Consider the following 16,212-nt stretch of genomic DNA (forward strand, 5'->3'; position numbering starts at 1 on the left):
ATGGATGGATGAACTATATCTGAACTATTAGTTAAAAAAACTTTTACAAATTCAAAGTAATATTAATAATTTAAACGTATAAGTGTTAAATGTAATCTAAGGATTTAGGATGAGCAGTCTACATAAGGAGTTGAGAACTTGATTTGTCCAGTCTTATAGCAATAAAAGTGTACTTTTGAAGACTGAAAGATACTGAACTGAACTAAGTAAACAAAATTCCAATAGAATATGAACTTTTAAAAATGAATATGTAGAGAAATTCACATATGAAAGCTACAGTTGAAATTAAGTTTTCAGAAAGAAACATAAATATTAAAAACCTTATGTCAATGTAGAAGATGTGAAAGAAAAAAATTGTTCATTTGACTCAAGAAAGATTTAACTTTGATCATTCATTAATTTATTCAACCTACAAATATTTATTAAGCTTAGTTAGCATCTGCAGTATAATGTATTGCTATTTGAGAGAATAAAGTGATGTAAGAGTTTCTCTGACTTCAGTGAAGTTGCATATTCATAAAGATCAACTTAATTTTTATACAGATGTTAAAAGTGATAATTATATATTCTCTTAAAGAATATATATATGATTTATTTTATAACATTAATGAAAACCATGCTAATATTAGGAATTATGTTAGCCTCGTATTGGTATTTTCCAGCTTTAAAAATATTGCTTGATTTTAGTTGCATATTTTATACCAACAAACAACCTAAGCAATCTTAACAATTGAAAAAAATTGTCACAAATGTTGCCACAATTTTGATCAATGAGAAAGAAGATCTATAGTTTTTCACTCTGAATTTGCTTTATTCCCTTGGGTTTCCCTTCAACCTGAGAAAACAAAAACTTTACTGAGTTCAGTGATTGAGAGAAAGCATTTCCTGGGGGAGCAAGAGATCAAGAAAAGGAGACTAAAGATAGTTAAACACAAGATTGTATTCTGAAACTATGCCTCTTGTGTTTATACCTCAAGAGTTCAAAATAGCATTATTATTTTTTATACATTTTTATTGCAGTATGGTTAACATATAGTATTATAGGTTTCAGGTGTACAATATAGTGATTCACAGATTATATTCCATTTTTAGTTATAAAATATTGGCTATATTTCCTGTGCTATACAATATATCCTTGTGGCTTATTTATTTTATACACAGTAGTTTACAAGTATATTTTATTACATCAAAATTAGTTATCTGGATATTCATGACTACAATGCAGTCTGGGAGGTGTACACTTTAGCTTTCCATTTAGTGCTTAATAATAGACAATAAAAGATGTCATTGACAAAATTTAGGAATAAGTGATATTTCATAGGAAGATCTATAGAATATCTAGGACTAAGAATTAATCTTATCTTTGACTTCCTTGGTGGCTCAGATGGTAAAGCGTCTGCCTATAATGCAGGAGACCCAGGTTCGATCCCTGGGTTGGGAAGATCCTCTGGAGAAGGAAATGGCAACCCATTCCAGCATTCTTGCCTGGAAAATCCGATGGACGGAGGAGTGTGGAAGAGTCGGACACAACTGAATGACTTCACTTTCACTTTTTCTTTTGTTAATAACAGGATAAATTCCCATAAAGAAACAAGAAAAAGAAACAAAAGAAAAATGACAAGCATTATGACTAAGAGATATTGTAATAGTTAAAAATATCCAGAAATGAAATGTTAACCTCACAACAGTCAATAAAATACAAATGAAAAGTCTGAGGTACCGTCAAACTGGTACTGTTGCTCACATGACCTCTTTATGGTCTCTTTACCTTTATCTTGTCCTAATCACTCACTTCCCCCTTTATGTTCATAAGGGATGATGAGACTGATTTTTATGTAATGAATTTTTATACCTTGAGCAGCATGTCCTACAGCAAAATCATAGAATATCCTGTGAAATGATTTATGAAAACACAAAGGTTTTATGGTCTAATACATGCAGAATAATAAATATAAACTATTTCTCATCTTATAGATTCAGTAAACTTAAACACAATAGTTTCTCTCATTAGTTTCTCTCATATGTTCTATTGAAGAAATCTACTTGGCAGTCATTCCCAAATTTATTTGAAAGATGGCTTAGTGCACTGGTTATGAGCTCAAAGTCTGCAGTTAGGCAACTCAAGAGCATATTCTAACTGCCATTTGCCAGCTGTGTGTATCAATAATTGGACCAATTATTTGATCTCTTTGTTTATCAGTTTCATCATCTACAAGGTGGTGTTAATAATAATAATAATAATAACGGCTTCATAAGTTTCTTGTGAAGATTGAATCAGTTAATATATGTCAAGTGCTTTGAATCGTGTTGATATAAGTGCTCCCAAAAGATCTATTTTTATGATTTAACTTGGGTATCTTTTTTAAAAAAAGTAGCACATACTAGTAGCTTGTTATTACAACCTACTTATCATTCACTGACTAATTCACAAATGCTGGTCATGTGTGAGCTGTTGTCTTAATTTGGGTTGCTCTAACAAAATACTGCAGACTGAATGGCTTAAACAAAAACATTTATTTCTCACAGTTATGAATCATGGGACTGGCAGATCCCAAGTCGGTGAGGGCCCACTTACTGGCTTGTAGATGGCTATATTCTTGTATTTTTACATGGTGCAGAGCAAAGAGTGAAGAAGCAAGATTCCAGTTCTCTTTGTATAAGGGCACTAACTGCATTCTTGAGGACTCACTCTCATGAACTAAATACTCCTCAAAGGTGTATCTCTTAACATCATCACATTGGGGATTACAATTTCAACACAGAACTTTAGGGGAGACACAAACAAATACTCACATGGCAAAATATATCAGGCCTATATTTTTAGTTAACAGGCACCCATAGGGTAAACTTTGGCTTGTCGTACTCCAAAGCCTATGCCAGCAATGGATGGGCTTAACAGTCTTATTCTTTTTATTGAAAATACTTGAGACATTGAACATGACCATCTACTACCAAGAATTCAATTGCAGAGGAATCTATTATGTTCTTGGAACATTTAATAGTGCTGTCTAAAAGGTTTTTCTGTGGCTGATTGCATCAGGGGTAAGTTTCTGACCAAAGGATGAATGATCAGTTGCCTGACGAGTTCTGCCAAACATGGATAATAGGTCATTAAATTAAGAATTCCAGACTTTCTCTTATGGCATTTGAATATCAGGCATACTGAGAGAGTCTTTAACCTCATGAATACTGGATGGAGAGCCAGAATGCTGCTGACTCATCATAATGGTTAAGTCTTGGGCTCAAAATACTCACTTCTGATAAAACCATATGAGCCAAGTTTGCTGATAATTTTCTACCAGATCTATTACTGCTGTATTTAATGTCTGGGAGATCTGGCTTGTTGCTGTTCACGTTTTCCCTTTTTCTCATGTATCCTTTTGGTACAGGAAGCTTTTTACTAGCTAAGATGGTAAAAAGATGATGCTGACACTTTTCTCTAATGCTGCTGCTACTGCTGCTGCTAAGTCACTTCAGTCGTGTCCGACTCTGTGCGACCCCATAGACGGCCTCCCACTAGGCTCCTCTGTCCCTGGGATTCTCCAGGCAAGAATACTGGAGTGGGTTGCCATTTCTCTAATGCTACTTACCACAAACATCAGTCCATATCTGTGAAGTATCTTCCTTTCCTAATTAGAAAAAGAGGGAAAGGTTTTAGTTAGGGTACAGACAGATTTTTTGAAGAGCAAGAGGCTAGAGAAACTGGTTATTTAACTTTTGAGCCCATTACCCTTTAAAAGAGAATTAAACTCGACAACAGGGGTTGTAAAGAGATTTAATTTCCTTCATTCCTTGAAGAACCTATGGTATTCAGACAAGAGATGATAACTGAATTTGATGGAACTATTTGTGTAGATACCGTGCCCCCAGGGGCCCTGGAGAGCAGGGTTTATTCTCACAGGCATTTCTACATCGTCATTGCATACAGCATCTTTCTAGTCCTTTAGAGTCCAACAGCATGGGGAATTGGAGTTTTCCTGACTAGAAGCAGGGACTCTTTTCCAAGAACTTCTGCAATCAGGGAGTGTGAACTTACATAAACCCAAAAGGAGAGCTAAAGGTGAGTATAAATGTGACATGGTGACTGCAGCTGACAGACTGGTTTATAAGCACAATCAAAACATTTCTTTGAGCACCTCCAGAAAAAAAATCTTGGAGAAGAAGTTGAGGAGAACTTATTTCCTGCTTAGGCAAGTAGGAGAGAGGTTGATGACTCATAATTAAATATCTCTCCATTAAAAAATTCACAGTCTATTAAGCCTCAGTAATACTGGTTATAATGAAAATAAATCCCTATCAACGGAAATATCAGTATATCCTAAAATCCTTCTTCCAATTTGAAAAACCTTACCTATCAAAATTGTATGGTATACTACCTAGGAGAAGTGAGTACAGATACCAGCTTTTAGAGTTTTTTTTTCCTACTAAATTAAGGTTGGAGAGGACTAACGTATTTTGCTACTTTTATTTTTTTGCCATTTCAACCACAAAGGGATGCTATCAAAGAAATAAGCAACAAACTAAGAATCACATGGTAGAATTTCTTAGTAATAAATAGTTGAATTAATTTGTACAATTTAACAAATTGTTAACAATTCTTCTTAAAAGTACATGTATTTCTTTTTATTCAATTCATTTATTTCACTAGAAGTTGTGAAAATAATACAGAGGGGGTCCATGTAATCATCCTCCAGCTTCTGTCAGTAGTGACATCTTACAAAGTACATTATCCAAACCAGGATATAGGTATTGGCAAATGAGAGTTAACTAGACCAAGTCATCAAATACTGCCAGTCACCAAAACTCAAGATGAAATAGATAGTCTGAATTCTTTGGTAAATATTAGAAAAATCAATCTTTTATTTGAAAGCTTCTACAAAACACACTCCCTGGTGGTTTCTCTAGAGAATTCCACCAAGTATTTAAAGAATAATTAGGATCAGTTTTACATAATTTCTTCCAGAAAACAAAAGAGAAGGAAACACTTACCAATACTTTGTTTTTGAGGCTGACATGACCCTACTACCAAAGCCAGATGAAGACTGTACAAAAAGTGAACTACGTCCTCATGAACATAGGCACAAAAATCATCAACAAAATAATAGCAAATACAGCAGTGTATTTAAAAAGCTATGTCTAATGACCAAGTGGATTTTTTTCCTGCTATGCAAGGCTAAGTCAGCACTTGAAAATCCATTAATGTGTCTGTCCTGGGTGTTCATTGGAAGGACTGATGCTAAAGCTGAAACTCCAATACTTTGGCCACCTTATGCGAAGAGTTGACTCACTGGAAAAGACTCTGATGCTGGGAAGGATTGGGGGCAGGAGGAGAAGGGGACGACAGAGGATGAGCTGGCTGGATGGCATCACCGACTCGATGGACGTGAGTCTGAGTGAACTCCAGGAGTTGGTGATGGACAGGGAGGTCTGGCGTGCTGCAATTCACGGGGTCGCAAAGAGTCGGACACGACTGAGCGACTGATCTGAACTAAACTGAACTGATGCTAAAAACTATAGAACTATGACAAAAGAAATATAGATTTAAATAACTCTAGAGGGAAGCAATGTTCATGGATTAGAAAGCTCAGCATAATAAAGATGTCAATTCTCCACAAACTGATATATAAGTAAACACAATTCTTATTAAATTGTCAAGAAGATCTTTTTTGTAGACTTAGACAAATATATATATATATATATATACACACACACACACATATATATATTATTTAAAGAATAATTAAGATCAGTTTTACATAATTTCTTCCAGAAAACAAAAGAGAAGAAAACACTAACCAATACTTTGTTTTTGAGGCTGGCATGACCCTATAGATAGATAGATAGATGGCTGGCTGTTGGTGCAAATGGGACATAAATGTGAGGAAATTTACCTTAAAGGCCACTAACTTTTGGAGGGGAAGACTTTTATATACCAAGGGATACCTGTTTTCAACATCAAAGGACTTAAAAACCTACCTAGTGATTGCAGTGGTTTAATTGCTAAGCCGTGTCCGACTCTTGCGACCCCATGGACTGGAGCCCACCAGGTTCCATTTTCCTTGGGATTCTCCAGGAAAGAATTCTGGAGGGGGTTGCCATTTCCTGCTACAGGGGATCTTCCAGACCCAGGGATGGAAACTGCGTTTCTTGAATCTCCTGCATTGGCAGGCAGGTTCTTTACCAGGTGAACCACCAGGGAAGCCTACAAACAGGCCTGTTCCTCCCCAAAGGACAGCAGAAATGTTATAAGGAAAGTCCTGGCACGACTCATCTGTTAGTATTTGCTGTCTGTAGCACAAAATGTTAGACAAATATATTTTAAAGTAGATATGGAAAGGGAAAGGAATAGAATAGAATAGTCCAAACAGTTTTGAATAAAGAATAAAGCTAGAGGAATCACATTGCCTAATTTTAATACACTGCAATATATATATTTTTATATGTCTCTACTTTTTAATTGGGTTTCCCAGGTGGCTTAGTGGTAAAGAATCCTCCTGCCAATGCAGGAGATGTGGGTTCAATCCCTGGGTTGGGAATATACCCTGGAGTAGAAAATGGCAACCTGCTCCAGTATCCTTGCCTGGAAAATTCCATGGACAGAGGAGTCTGGAAGTCTGCAGTCCATGGGGTCTCAAAGAGTAGGACATGACTGAACACAGCACAGCAACTTTTTAATTAATTAATTTTTTCCAGTTTTATTGAGATATAATGGATGTACAATATTGTATAAATTTAAGGTATACAACATAATGATTTAACTTACATATGTCATGAAATGACTGTCACAATAAGCTTAGTGAATATCTATTATCTCATATAGAAACAATTTAAAGACAAAAAAAGCTGTGTGATAAGAACCCAGGATTTATTATCTTAACAACTTTCATATACAACTTACAGAAATGTTAATTATATTTATCATATTGTACATTACATCCTTAGTACTTATTCATCTTGTAACTGGTAGTTTGCAGTACGTTTTGACTGCCTTCATCCAATACCCCTTATCGCATCCCTGGCTTCTGGTAACCACAATCTGACCTTTACCCTAGTTTCCGAGTTTGTTTGAATGTTGGAAGTGTAATTGACCTATAACACTTTGTTAGTTCTTTTTTGAACAACATAAAGAAGGGAATAGCTACCTACTCCATTATTCTTGCCTGAAGAGTCCCATGAACAGAGTAGCCTGATGGGCTATACTCCATGGGGTTGCAAGGAGTTGGATATGACTGAATGATCAATATTAACACTTTGAACAGCATAATGATTTTTCCCATACATTTCAAAGTGATCACCGTGATAAGTCTAGTTATGATATGTGACCAAAAATATTATTTAGTTACTGTGTTCTCCACACTGTACATTTCATACCTGTGACTTATCTATTTTGCAACTGGAAGTTTGTATATCTAATCTCTGTCTCCTATTTTTTCTCTTCCCCCAATCCCTCTTTGTAACCACCTGTTTGTTCTCTATATCTATAACTCTGTTTTTGTTTTATTGGGTTTGCTCATTTGGTTTTTCTAAGATTCCACATGTAGGTGAAAACATACAGTATTTGTCTTTCTCTAACTTATGTTTTTTAGCATAATGCCCTCTAGGTCATCCATTTGCTGCACATGGCAACATTTCACTCCTTTTTTGTGGCTGAGTAATAATCCAGTGTGTGTGTGTATATGTGTGTGTGTATAACCACATCTTGTTTATTCATTCATCAATTGATGAGTACTTGGGTTGCTCCTATACTTTGGTTATTGTAAATGCTGCTATGAACATAGGGGTGCATACATCTTTCATTTTTTAAATTAATTTATTTATTTTTTAATTTAAATTGTTTACTTTAATTGGAGGCTAATTACTTTACAATATTGTATTGGTTTTGCCATACATCTTTCTTTTTTTTTTTAATTTTATTTTATTTTTAAACTTTACAATATTGTATTAGTTTTGCCAAACATCGAAATGAATCCGCCACAGGTATACCCATGCTCCCCATCCTGAACCCTCCTCCCTCCTCCCTCCCCATACCCTCCCTCTGGGTCGTCCCAGTGCACCAGCCCCAAGCATCCAGTATCGTGCATCGAACCTGGACTGGTGCATCGAACCTGGACATGATATTATACATGTTTCAATGCCATTCTCCCAAATCTCCCCACCTTCTCCCTCTCCCACAGAGTCCTTAAGACTGATCTATACATCAGGGTCTCTTTTGCTGTCTCGTACACAGGGTTATTGTTACCATCTTTCTAAATGCCATATATATGCGTTAGTATACTGTATTGGTGTTTTTCTTTCTGGTTTACTTCACTCTGTATAATAGGTTCCAGTTTCATCCATCTCATTAGAACTGATTCAAATGTATTCTTTTTAATGGCTGAGTAATACTCCATTGTGTATATGTACCACAGCTTTCTTATCCATTTGTCTGCTGATGGGCATCTAGGTTGCTTCCACGTCCTGGCTATAATAAACAGTGCTGCGATGAACATTGGGGTACACATGTCTCTTTCCCTTCTGGTTTCCTCAGTGTGTATGCCTAGCAGTGGGATTGCTGGATCATAAGGCAGTTCTATGTCCAGTTTTTAAAGGAATCTCCACACTGTTCTCCATAGTGGCTGTACTAGTTTGCATTCCCACCAACAGTGTAAGAGGGTTCCCTTTTCTCCACACCCTCTCCAGCATTTATTGCTTGTAGACTTTTGGATCGCAGCCATTCTGATCTTTCTAATTAGTGTTTTTGTTTACTTTGGATAAATACCCAGGAGTGTAATGGTTGCACCATATGAAAGTTGAATCTTTTTAATTTTTTGAGTAATCTCCATACTGTTTTCCATACTGCCTGCAACAACTTACATTCCCACCAATAGTGCATGTTAGTTCTCTTTTCGCCACATCGTGGCTGCCACTGCTGCTGCTGCTAAGTCGCTTCAGTCGTGTCCAACTCTGTGTGACACCATAGATGGCAGCCCACCAGGCTCCCCCGTCCCTGGGATTCTCTAGGCAAGAACACTGGAGTGGGCTGCCATTTCCTTCTCCAATGCATGAAAGTGAAAAGTGAAAGTGAGGTCACTCAGTCGTGTCTGACTCTTAGCCACCTCATGGACTGCAACCTACCAGGCTCCTCTGTCCATGGGATTTTCCAGGCAAGAGGACTGGAGTGGGGTGCCATTTCCTTCTCCAACATCCTGGCTAACACGTATTATTTGTGGTCTTTTGGATAATAGCCATTCTGACAGGTGTGAGATGATATCTCATTGTGGTTTTGATTTGCATTTCCCAGATGATTAATGACTTTTAGCATCTTTCTACATGCCTGTTGGTTATCTATATGTGTTCTTTGGAAAAATTTCTATTCAGATCCTCTGCCCATTTTTAAATCAGTTTGTTTGCTTTTTTCACATTGAATTGTATGAGTTCCTTGTACATTTTGGATATTAACTTTTTGTTAGTTATATTTTTTGCAAATATCTTCTCCCGTTCAGTACGTGGTATTTTTGTTTTGGTGATCGTTTCCTTCACTATGCAAAAAGAAGCTTTTCTGTTTAATGTAGTCCTGTTTATTTTTGCTTTTATTTCTCTTGCCTGAGGAGACTTATCCAAAAAAGTATTACTAAGACCAATGTCAAAGAGACTATGGCCTATGTTTGCTTCTAGAAGTTTTATGCTTTCATGTCTTACATGTGTCTTTAATCCATTTTGAATTTATTTTTGTGTATGGTGTGAGAGAATAGTTCAGTTGCATTCTTTTGTATATGGCTGTTCAGTTTTCCCCACACTGTTGTAAAGGTTGTCTTTGCCCCATTGTATTTTCTTGCCTCCTTTATTAATTGCCCATGTAAGTGTAGGTTCATTTCTGTGCTCTGTTCTGTTCCACTGATCTGTGAGTCTGTTTTTGTGCGAGTACCGTACTGCTTTTATTAATGTAGCCTAGTTTGATCAGGTAACATGATACCTCAAGGTGTATTCTTCTTTCTCAAAGTTGTTTTGACTATATTAAGGGTCTTTTGTGTTTTCAAACAAATTTTAGAATTATATTTATCTAGTTCTTTGAAAAATGCCCTTGGTGTTTTGATAGGGATTACATTGAATACATAGATTGCCTTGGGATGTATGGTCGTTTTAACAATATTTAATTCTTCTAGTAGGTGAACATGGTATGTCTTTCCATTTGTATTATCTTTAATTTCCCTCATTTGTGTCTTAAATTTTTCTGACTATAGGTCTTTTACTTCCCTAATCAGGTTTATTTGTAAGTATTTTATTCTTTTTGATGTGCTGGTGAATGTGACGTTTCCTTAATTTCTTTTTCTGATAGTTCATTGTTATTATACAGAAATGCAATAGATTTCTGCATATTTATTTGCATCCTTCAGTTTTACGAAGTTCATTGATAAGCTCTAGTAGATTTTTGAAAGTGTCTTTTTTTTCTGTGTATAGTATCATGTCATCTGCAAATTAACCATTGTACTTCTTTCTTTCCAATTAAGATTCCTTTTATTCATTTTTCTAGTCTGATTGCTCTGGCTTGGACTTCCAATACTATGTTCAAAAAAATGGTAAGAGTGTGGGCATCCTTGTCTTGTTTCTGATCTTAGAGGACATGCTTCCAGCTTTTCACTGTGGAGTATGTTAGCTATGGGCTTGTCAGATATAGCCTTTATTGTGTTGAAGTACATTCCCTCTATACCCACTTTGTTGAGAGGTTTTTTTTGTTTTGTTTTGTTTTGTTTTGTTTTTACCAAAAATGGATGCTGAATTGTGTCAAAAGCTTTTTCTTTATCTGTTGAGATGGTCATAGGATTTTTATTCTTCAGTGTATAAATGTGGTATATAACATTGATTGATTTCCAGATATTAAACCGTCCTTGCATCTCTGGGATAAATTCCACTTGATCATGATGTATGATCTCTCAGTATCTTTTTATATGCCTCTACTTAACATGTTCAATTTTTCTAGCTTTTGAATATATAAAAATAATTATAATGATGAACATGTTTTCATGTTCTGTCTGCTCATCCTAACATCTGTTCCAGTTGTGGGTCTCTGGGTCAGTTACAGTTGATTGATTGATTTTTCTCTTAACATAATTGCCTGCTTCTTTAGGGGTGCTTATTGATTTTTTTTGTAATCAAATGGCAAGAAATAGAAATTTTACTTCTTTGGTGCTATAGACTTTTGTATTTCTAGAAATATTCTTGATCTTTATTCTCAATGCAAATAAGTTGTTAATGCTTGGAAATAGTTTGATTCATTCTGGTCCTGTTTTTAAATTTTTATTTTCAGGACAAGTGCACCATTTAATTTAAGCCTAATTTTACTCCATTACTGACCCTTCTGAATACACAGTGCACCTTGAAATATGAAGTTTTTCTAGCCATAATCTGGCTAGTGGGAGCAAGCACTGTTTCTGGTTTGGGTGAGCACTAGATAACTTCTCCCTTTATTTACTCACATTAATGCAGTGTGAGTGAGTACTTGTCTACATCCTAGAGGGGAACCCTCCATATTTCTCTGGAGCTCAGTCTCTGTGGAGCTCTATTTTAAGTGATACGCTTTCCTTTGACTCCTGTTTCCTTGCTTTTTCTGGATTTGCAGCTCTGTTTTCTCTGCCCAGAGACTCTAGCTTCCTGCATTGTAACTACCCCCCTGCAGTACAATGCAGGAAACTGTTTTAAGGCAGTAAGCTTGGATAGTTCAGTTCAGTCACTCAGTCATGTCCGATAGTGGTAGATCTAACTCACCTCTTTGAACTTCATATCTCAGGAATTACTGTCCTTCATGTAATATGTTGGAAATGCTGTTTCATATATTTCCTTTACATTCTCTAGTTGCTTCAACTAGGAAGGTAAATTCAGTCCCTGCTACACCTTCTTGGCCAGAAGGAGTAGTGCCATTTTATTTTACCTAGACATCTTTAATGTTTTCTGTATCTCTCCCTTCCTTTACTTTCAGTCTCTTCTAATAAATTCCTTTTGCTATAACCAATGTAATTCTTCTAAAACACTTAGTAGATTAAGAACTTGGCTAAAACACTTCACGACTTCTCTTCTCATAGCATTTAGCATGAAAAATAAAATCTAGTAAAAGCTTAATATTATTTAGAGGCCTTTTGTCTAAATCTGACCCAAATAATTTCAATCCAATATCTTCCATTTCTTCTTTTTATACTCTATACTGCAGCCACACTTTACCCAGAATTCTTCACATGTATGAGATAGTCTTGCATCTTTAGATGTCCACACCTCCTTATACCGTTCTCCTAGCTATACTCTGGTAATCCTCTATTTCTTTATTTGAAATATGCTTTCTCCAGGTTTAACTCAAGTACCTAGCACCTAACAGGCACATAATAAATATTTTCTTGAGCATGTTGTTTTTTGAATTTGCTGTAGGGAGGATATGTTGAAAATAGAGATTAATCCTGTATGTCTGTGACATTTTGGTTTTCAAATTAAATTAATTCTAAAAAAATTAAGTTACTAATATTTATATTCTCAAGATCTTTCCATTTCTACTGAATAGTTATGAGTTTGGCTGTTTTCAATACTTGAGTTTGCAGTGGAGTTTATCCACCTGCTCCCTTTCTCATCTTTCCTACTAAGTTGTCTGGCCTTTAACCAGGACTTTCTGCTTAGTGCCCTATTTCACCCAACTCTAGGTTGGCATAATCATTGAATTTTATTCCAGGAAATGCTCTTCTACTTCTCCTCCAGGCCAGCTGGCATCTTCTTAAATCGTTTGCAATTTTCGTGGCCTATCTCATGTTCCAGTTTCTTCTCGCCTTGGCTTTTTCTCATAATGCACCAGATTCTCTAATGAGGCAAAGGCTATTTGTCTTGACTGCTGGTGGGCAGGATTCCTAGTTTTATTACAAACCATCAAGCAGAAATTATTTGACTAGAAAGAAAAGATGGGATTTAAAATTTTAAAATAATAAAGGATGAAAATAAAGGGAAAATTTTTATTTCTCTACTTTAGATAAAGATCTTCCAGATAATATTCTCATAAAAATATATTGTCAATTATTGTCATATACTTTGGAATGTATTTCAAGGTCTTTTTTCATGTAAGTTATTTTAAAGTGTGTGTACAATGATATTTTTTGGAAAATATTTTTCCCTTTTAATTTTGGGGCCTGCTTGAATATAGACTGGGTTAATATTTGAATCACATTCCACTTGTTTATAAAATATTTATTAAGTAGAGCTATGTGCAGAGCACTATGCTTGATTTTGGGGGCACATAAGGATCAACAACAAACATGTGGTCTCTGCCCTTATGTACCTAAATGTGAATAGATCACTGGAAGGCTAATTATTGATTCAGAGATGAACTACAAAATTTTAGAACATCTGTAATGCTCAACTATACTACATACCTATGATGTTTTCTGTACTTTGTAGAAACTTATGTATTAATTAATATTTGTCCTCCTTTATATCCTAGTGTTTCTAAGTCTGTATTCCAGGAGCATAGACTTGCATAGACTAATATTTGTCTTTATTTTACCATTCTTTCTCTTCAGTAGCTCTTGCATCTCTTATTTGTTAGTTTTTTTTTTTTTTAATTGGTTTAGTTTAAGAGAGGCAGTGTTACTGATAATAATTAACCTAACACTCAGTTCAGGAAATAGAACATGCAATGACGTGGTTTTTACTATTTCTGCCCCAACCTGAGTCTCACCACCTACCAGTGGCTGTTATTTTGGATCATATATGGATATTATGTTGCTTTTAAAGCTATGTCTTAGTCATTGCTAAGATATAAAGAAAGCTGAGCGCTGAAGAATTGATGCTTTTGAACTGTGGTGTCAGAGAAGACTCTTGAGAGTCCCTTGGACTGCAAGGAGATTCAACCAGTCCATCCTAAAGGAAATCAGTCCTGAATATTCATTGGAAGGACTGATGCTGAAGCTCCAATACTTGGGCCACCTGATGCAAAGAACGACTCATTTGTAAAGACCGTGATGCTGGGAAAGATTGAAGGCAGGAGGAAAAGGGGATGACAAAGGATGAGATGGTTAGATGGCATCACTGACTCTATGGACATGAGTTTGAGCAAGCTCTGGGGGTTGGTGATGGACAGTGAAGCCTGGTGTGCTGCAGTCCATGGGGTTGCAAAGATTCAGACATGATTGAGCGACTGAACTGAATTGGAGACATATTCAACAGGTAGATTGTTTTGTTTTCATTTTTTAATTTTATAAAAATAAGGTATGCCACATTTTAACTTCTTGAACTTATTTTTCCCACTTATATTTAAATTGTTTATGTTCATTTGTGTTTTTGCGTGTAACATTTATACATTACTTGACATCATTGCCTTTTGTGAATATACAATAATTTAGTCATCTATTTGATTGTTTACAAATTTGCTATTACAAACACTGCATGCTAAGTCAGTTCAGTCTTGTCCAACTCTATGTGACCCTATGGACTGTAGCCCTCCGGGCTTCTCTGTCCGTGACATTCTCCAGGCAAGAATACTGACGTGAATTGCCATGCCCTTGTCCAGGGAATTTTCCTGACCCAGAGATCAAACCCTTGTCTCAGGCATATCCTGTATTGGCAGATGGGTTCTTTACCACTAGGACACCTGGGAAGCCCCTCTTACAAACAAGGACATGCAACCCACTCCAAAATTCTTGCCTGGAGAATCCCACGGACAGAGGAGCCTGGTGGGCTATGGTCCATAGGGTCGCAGAGTGTTGGACACAACTGAAGCGATTTAGCATGTGTGCACACACTGATGTAAATATTCTGTATATTGCTTAGTTTACATTTGCATGTAATGCAAATATAATATACAGTTATCTGAGTTAACCACAAGTCTCTTAGAAATTATCAGGAGAAATAGAAATGCTTTAGGCTATATTTTTCTATTATATAAATTTACATATCCCAGACAAATTTTTTTAATTCTGATATCCATATATGTAGAAATGCAATATAATACTTTTGTAGAAAGTTAATTTTTCAGAAATCTCAAACTTGCTGTCCAACCTGTAAATGTTTTTCTTTGTTGTCTTATTTTCAAAAGTAAATACAGTGCTCTTTTGCTTGTTTTTTTTTTTTTTTTTTTAAGGTAAAAACTCTGTTATATCTCACCTGGTATATCAGTTGATGTGAACAAAACATCCATTTCTGTCTAGACCAAGACATTCTTGTGTTCAGCTAAAAAAAAAAGTAGATAAGACTTGTGACTAGATTTGACAAATTGAAAAACCTAGAAAGCATTGTCCAAACACTATTTCTCATATGACAGAACACAGAACTTGAACAAGCAGACTGTAGGAAATGAATCCACTGATACTGTTCAGTGTTGGTATTATTCAACATTATTTTCAATGGCCTTCTTACAAAGTTAATTTGAGATAATCTTTTTGTCCTAAGCTTTCTTATTCAAATCATTTATCTTGTGTTTCTTTTTCAAAAAACAAAACTTAAACTAAACCTTCATTCCCCACACCCCAATTGCCAGATAAGACAATGGCTGGTGCTTTCTGAAAGTAGACGACTCACAGTTGCTTCTTTTACATCTGGCTTTATGCTCTGGAATTTTTAAGACTGCATTTGTAACTCATTACTTGACCACAAGGGTGCACTAAGAAGCCCTCATAAACACAAGAATCAGCTATTTAATTTGCTGTAACTCATTTATCCAGAGCAGTAAAATGTTTCTATTGGAGTCAAGTGAAAGTGTTCCTATTCAAAGAACCTTCCTACAGTATTAGAGATTCTGTGCATAGAAGCAAAAAATGAATTCCCCTTACAAATAAAATACAACAGACAAGAACTTATTTATAAGAAATAATTATTAAGTTTTAAAAATTGTTTTGTAGATTGTTTCAGGCATGAAAGTGAATTTATTCAGTTTTTTAAAATTTCTTTGACACTTAAAAAATAGTTTTACTCTCTAAAATGAATTTTAAATTATTTCGGAGAAATAGTGATGGGGTTTTAGCATATATTCTAATTGTGAACTATAAAACTTTAATACATTTTGTTAGAGTATATCAATTTTTCTTCATTACTTAGATTAAATAAAACTGTATATTGGGTTTTTATGATTCTTACATAAATCAAGAAACACTTTATATGCCACTTATACCAACTTGAATTGTTGGAACTGCGTTTTGTTTCATTTCACAAAACAAAGAAAAGAGTCACACTGACTATAGTGCTTCAAACCTATTTGTGTCTGTATCTCCC

General features: G+C 35.4%; 1 non-coding gene across 1 annotated transcript; it reads left to right on the top strand.

Moving 5' to 3' along the window:
• The first annotated feature begins 1,369 nt into the window (after window positions 1-1,369).
• TRNAY-AUA (transfer RNA tyrosine (anticodon AUA)) lies at window positions 1,370-1,441 on the top strand. Its single transcript has one exon. It is a non-coding gene; the product is annotated as a tRNA-Tyr (tRNA).
• Window positions 1,442-16,212: the final 14,771 nt, after the last annotated feature.

Source organism: Bos grunniens, chromosome 9, assembly GCF_055505025.1.
Source record: "Bos grunniens cultivar Pamir isolate PY7600 chromosome 9, Bosgru_T2T1.0, whole genome shotgun sequence".
Taxonomy (NCBI): Eukaryota; Metazoa; Chordata; class Mammalia; order Artiodactyla; family Bovidae; genus Bos; species Bos grunniens.